Here is a 6,449-nt window from a genome sequence, read left to right as displayed (position 1 = left end):
ATTGCACAATTCCTCCAAGTACCTAACTAAAACACCACAGCAATTGACTGAGATGTAACACTAACACATTGCTTATACAGTACAAACAAAATGGTCCAAAAACCAGATGCCACAGCAGGACATTTAACCTTTACATTTTTAACAAGGATCGACAACAATTGACTGAGATGTAACACTAACAACCACCGTTAAGGCAAACGAGTGCAAAGTCCAGCCAGAGTCAATCTAGTGTTTAGTAACTCCTAAATAATGTTATTTCCTCACTGACGTCCAGTGATCAGCGGTTAATGAGACAGAGTTTGGACTCTGCAGCTGTTCCAGTTTAGCTGCTTTCTCCCTGGAGTACAGGCTGTGTATGGTGAAACTACTGTCCCCCTCGATGGCAGTGTATAAGACGTATCAGAACATGCCAACCGTAGTACGTTTTTAAGACCCGAGTCCTCTACGATGCTGACAGGTCTGCAGTTAGTTGCCACCCATTTTGCAAGAGCTGTAGTATTTTTTGGGGATTTGGTTTCATCCACAGGTCGGCAAGTAGCACTCTCCAAAATACTGCTTTGCCTGAGCTGCTAGCATCAAACTGTGTCATGTTAATATGCTTAGCTCCGTAGGTGGTAGCTCAAGCTTGACGTGCTTCGGTGATATTTTAATTCGGCTTTACACAATGTACATATGGCTTTGACTTGTCTACTGAGCCGTCCAGGAGTTTTTTTAAAAGAAAAGCGCCATTTAGAAGTGTGTTGCTGCTGTCTTTCTCCATGCCGGCAGCCTGCCTGCATTCTGCAGCAGAAGATGTGTTATGAAGAAGTACAGCAGCGCCAAAGGGTCAAAATAGTAGCCGTTAGGCACGACGCAAAGCCCAGTGAAGTGTAAAATAAATTACACTTCATGCGATTAAAAAAAATGAATCGCATTGCGTCGGCCCTTAATCGCATTGCGATTAACGCGTTAACGCTGACAGCCCTAATATATACAAATACATTATAAAAAGAGTTAGCGTGGGAGAGTTTAATGAAATATCACCTGCAACTTGAGATAACCACCGGGATACATTGGTACAGATTGGAGAATATGCTGCACACTTTATTACAGACGGAATACTTGACACACTACGCGAGCTTTGCCTGCTATGGAGACTACCGGTGTTTCTCGATGCCTCTGGCCGGTAAAGGAACATCATCAGCGGGGAACGCGGAGTGAGTGCCAGTGGAAAGCTAACGCTAGCCAGCCACCTGTTCCATCAATCCATCTTGCAAGTGTCCGCTCATTACAACAAACTGGACTACATCCAACTTCAACGAAACTCCAACGCGAGTTCAGAGAATGCTGTGTTTTTGTTGTTGTGGAAACATGGCTGAATAACAGTGTACCAGACTATCCAGAGTGATAGAGAAAGATGGCTCTGGGACTATCCAGCTACCAGGCCGGCTGCTCTGTCAAGTGGAGGAGGGCTGTGTTAACATGGACTGGTGCTTGTATCCAACTAACTGCTAACTGCTGGTGGAGTTTGTGACTTTTAAATGCCGACCATTCTACATTCCACGCAAATTTATGGCTGTGTTTATACTCAGTGTTTACAGCCCACCAAGCGCTAATGCTAGTAGCTATGTGTTAGCTGAACTTTATGGAGCCTATAAATGTGTGTGCACTAAGTGTAGCCTGTTTCTTATGTCGTTTTTATATATGTTAATTGTGTAACCACTTGAGCCACGGTGAAACGTTTCGTGTATATGGTTGAAATGACAATAAAGCACATTGAGTTGAGTTGACTGTCTCACTGTCCGTCTGTCTGTAAACGGTAGGCGTGGCTTGGGAGTAGACTCTAAAGCAGCGAAGCAAGTGCATTCTGGGATTTGGTGTCTTTCATCCACATGAGCCAAAAACACATTTTCTGGCTTTTTTTGGCCTAGAAGCCACCAATTTAAAAAAAAATCACATTTCTACTGCATAAGTGACCCAATTTAAAGATATATTCATCTTTCCAACGGTGAAATATCCCTTTAAGTAGCCTCGCTGGGATGGGGTCTAAGACACAGGTAGATGGCTTTGCTGAAGAGACCTTTAACATTAATTGTTGAAGGTCTATAGGATAAAAGCAGTCTAAGTATATGTCAGGTCTTGTCGTTCTTTCTAGCACTCCTGCGTTTAAAGGTTAGAAGTTTAACCGTTAGAAGTTGAGGGCAAAAGGTGATGAATTGTATCTCCAATTGTTATAATTTTGTCATTAAAGAAGCTCATGAAGTCAGTGAAGTCATCTCTACTCAGAGCTATAGGAATAGATGGCTCAATAGAGCTGTGACTATCTGTCAGCCTGGCTACAGTGCTGAAAAGAAACCTTGGGTTGTTCTTATTTTCTTCTATCAATGATGAGTAATAGTCTTATCTGGCATTTCTGAGGGCCTTCCTAGAGGTTTTCAGACTGTCTCGCCAATCTAAACGAGATTCTTCCAGTTTGGTGGAACGCCATTTACTTTCAAGTTTTCGTGAGATTTGTTTTAATTTGCCAGTTTGGGAGTTATACCAAGGTGCTAGTTTCCTTTGCTTCATCATCTTCTCTTTGAGAGGAGCAACAGAGTCTAAAGTCGTCTGTAGGCAGGCCATAGCACCGTCTACAAAATTATCAATTTGGGAGGGACTAAAGTTAACATAAAGGTCCTCTGTTATATTAAAGCACGACATTGAGTTAAATGCTGTTGGAATATCTTCCTTAAATTTAGCTATAGCACTGTCAGATCGGCATCTAGTGTAGAAGGTTAGTAGGCAGTCGGATAGTAAGAATTTGAAAGTTATTAAAAAATGGTCTGGTAATAAAGGATTCTGTGGAAATACTATCAAATCTTCAATTTTGATGCCATATGACAGCACAAGGTCGAGGGTGTGGTTAAAACAGTGCGTGGCCTTATGCACACTCTGACTGAAACCAATTGAATCTAATAGTGAGTTAAAAGCAGTACTAACGCTATTGCTGTCAACGTCCATATGGATATTAAAATCACCTACAATAAGTATTTTGTCTGATTTAAGGACTACGCATGATACAAACTCTGATAATTCAGATAAAAATTCAGAATACGGACCTGGAGCTCGGTAAATAACAACAAATATAATTGGCTGTACTGTTTTCCATGTTGGATGATGAAGATTAAGAACCAGGCTTTCAAACGAGTTATAATTTAGTTTAGGTTTAGGATTAATTAACAGGCTTGAATCAAATATGGCTGCAACTCCCCCTCCTCGGCCTGAGCCTCTAGGAATTTGAGTATTATTATGACTGGGAGGAGTGGCTTAATTTAGACATATTCATATTAATAAAATATATAATATTTAACATATTCTTCATGTCCCAGCCAGGTTTCGGTAAGACAGAATAGATCAATTTGATTATCTGATCTCACATTGTTTACCAATACTGCTTTAGAAGACAGATATCTAATATTTAATAGTCCACATCTAATTGTCCTATTCTGTTCTATCATTGCAGTGGTAGTTTTAATTCCAATTAGGTTGTTAAGTATAGCCCCTCTTTTTTTTACCTTTGATTTAACTGATCTGACTCGGGGGACAGACACCGTGGTTATTAAACTATGAGTGGGCGACTGCTCCAACGGAAGCACAGATCGTTCCCACACTAAATATATGCCAAACATTTAAACACCAAATTGCTTAGCTATCTCAATCTTGTTATAACTAAGATATCTGCTGATAAAAAATGTTTTTTAAATTGATATATTTAGCCACTGTACGTCCGAACGTCAAACAACAGTGACGATTTCCTGTCCCTGTTTAACGTTAGTCAGCCAGTTAATTGAGCTATCGTTAGCTTTGTAGAGATCGGGGGATTTCCCAAACTCAATAAATCTGGCACATATACACCAGACTGCTTACGTAGCTCAATCTTGTTATAACTAGGATATCTGCTGAAAAAAATATTTTTTCTATTGACAGATTGAGCTCCCGTATTCCCGTGAAATTCACATGCAGCAGCTACTTTTGGCATAGTGCAGAGTCATCGGCACAGTTGATCTGATTCCAACATTTCAAATAACGACGATTTAGTTGTTTAATGCGATGAATCACTTATATAAACATGTCGGAGAGCTTCTGTGTGTTCCACTGTGTTTCCTGATTAATTGTTTTATGAATACAAATGTTTCAAAAATAGTTTTTTGATTCAATTTTGTAATACTAACCTGCTGTAAGCCCTGTAACTAACAACTCAATAGCTACTTTCAATTATTTTTTTTCTACTGCCATATTGTAGCATCGTTCGTCAATCCTGCAACAGTGTATTGGTAGGCATCTGTACTCATGAAAGACTTACACTATCGCCGGTGTATGGGGATGGATTATGGAGGTTGTTTTTTTTTCCACCTGTATTCTGGGTTAAAACCGAGTTCCACCGAGAATTGAACTCAGAACACAGGATTCCAAGTCCAGAGTGCTAACCATTACACCATGGATCCACAACATTGAAGCCTACATGGGTTTGCTAGGCAGTTTCTTTCATAATATCCACATGTATGATATTAAAGGCACACAACAATCACAAAGTAGATACGATGAAAAAGCAGAAATTACTGGCTAACTTAAGTAATTCAGTAAGCTAAGCTTTCACAGAGGATGTGGGAAAAGTCAAGTCAAGAAAAGGCTTTGAAGGATTTGCCACAAACAATGAATACAGCAGTAGATAGGTCTACTGTGTACAAACACATGGTAACTTTACATGGGTTGATAATGAAGATGCTCACAAAAGGTGGGGCTGTACTCACAATTCCGTATCTTGCGCATATTCATGTGCCCTAAAATACAAAGAATTGCTAAGTTCTTTTTTTTACCCAATATCATGTTTCAGACATTAGTTCCAGAGGAAAACACTTGCTGTCAGAAATGTGATTAGAACCAACAGCTCCAGAGGAGACGGTGAACTGAACGCAGCGCCTTGGACCGCTTCGCCATCCTGCCTGAATGAACAGAAGTTTAGTAGGAATTGTCACAAAAATTAGACCAGGGAGGCTGAGACATGTGATACCCCCTGTAATTGGCACACACCCTCTGGTCCCCCTTTTTGAACAGGGGAACCACCACCCCTGTCTGCCGCTCCTTAGGTACTGTCCCAAACTTCCACGCAATGTTGAAGAGCCATGTCAACCAAGACAATCCCTGGGGCTTTGCCACTGTGGAGAAGTTTGACTACCTCAGCGACTTCCACCATCTGGGCCTGGCTCCAGACGGGGGCCCCGGGCTTCTTCCGGGCAGGATCACTTCACCTCTTCCTCGATGACTCATAGGGGTTTATGAACCATTCTTTGTCTGGCCCCTCACCTGAAACTACTTTGCCAAGGGAGACCCTACCAGGAGCACAAGCTCCAGACAACACAGCCCTCAGGTTCATAGGGACACACAAACCTCTCCACCACGATAAGGTGATGGTTCCCGGAGAGGAAAATTATAATACAGTAAGTCAAATATGTCATGATGAAAGCCTTTAGCTATCGCAGGTGTATGAGGATGGATTATGTAAAGTTACAATGTAAATGTCTGCAAAAGTAAGTCGGGGCAGACGCGTCGCAGATTTTAAGGGACAAGATACAGCTACCCATGAATAGTTATCTAGGGAAGGGTTCAAATCAAGCGCAACTGGACTTGGTAAAAGGTACTCCAAAGATGTTTTGTCTGTCAAACACAGATCACTGGATTCAGATTCCAGAGTGCTAACCATTACACCATGGAACCACAACAGTGAATGCTACATGGGTTTGCTAGGCAGTTTCTTTCATAATATCCACATGTATGATATTAAAGGCACACAACAATCACAAAGTAGATACGATGAAAAAGCAGAAATTACTGGCTAACTTAAGTAATTCAGTAAGCTAAGCTTTCACAGAGGATGTGGGAAAAGGCAAGTCAAGAAAAGGCTTTGAAGGACTTGCCACAAACAATGAATACAGCAGTAGATAGGTATACTGTGTACAAACACATGGTAACTTTACATGGGTTGACAATGAAGATGATCACAAAAGGTGGGCCTGTACTCACTATGCTGTATCTTGCCCATATTCATGTGCCCTAAAATAGGAAGAATTGCTGAGTTCTTTTTTTTAATCCAATATCATGTTTCAGACATTAGTTCCAGAGGAAAGATGTTAATGTCAGAAGTGGGATTCAAACCCACGCCGCCAGTGGAGACTGTGACTTGAACACAGCGCCTTGGACCGCTCGGCCATCCTGACTGAACTAAACAGAAGTTTAGTAGGAATTGTCACAAAAATTATAATACAATAAATCAAATATGTCATGATGAAAGCCTTTAGCTATAGCTGGTGTATGGGGATGGATTATGTAACGTTACAAAGTAAATGTAAATGTCTGCAAAAGTAAGTCGGGGCAGACACGTCGCACATTTTAAGGGACAAGATACAGCTACCCATGAATAGTTATCTAGGGAA

General features: G+C 41.0%; 1 non-coding gene across 1 annotated transcript; it reads right to left on the bottom strand.

Moving 5' to 3' along the window:
* Nucleotides 1–6,150: 6,150 nt before the first annotated feature.
* Nucleotides 6,151–6,233, bottom strand: trnal-caa (transfer RNA leucine (anticodon CAA)). Its single transcript has one exon. It is a non-coding gene; the product is annotated as a tRNA-Leu (tRNA).
* Between the last annotated feature and the right edge of the window lie 216 nt (nucleotides 6,234–6,449).

The sequence above is a fragment of the Sander vitreus genome, unplaced genomic scaffold, assembly GCF_031162955.1.
Source record: "Sander vitreus isolate 19-12246 unplaced genomic scaffold, sanVit1 ctg811_0, whole genome shotgun sequence".
Taxonomy (NCBI): domain Eukaryota; kingdom Metazoa; phylum Chordata; class Actinopteri; order Perciformes; family Percidae; genus Sander; species Sander vitreus.
Note: the sequence above shows the minus strand (reverse complement) of the source record. Positions and strands in the feature narration are given on the sequence as shown.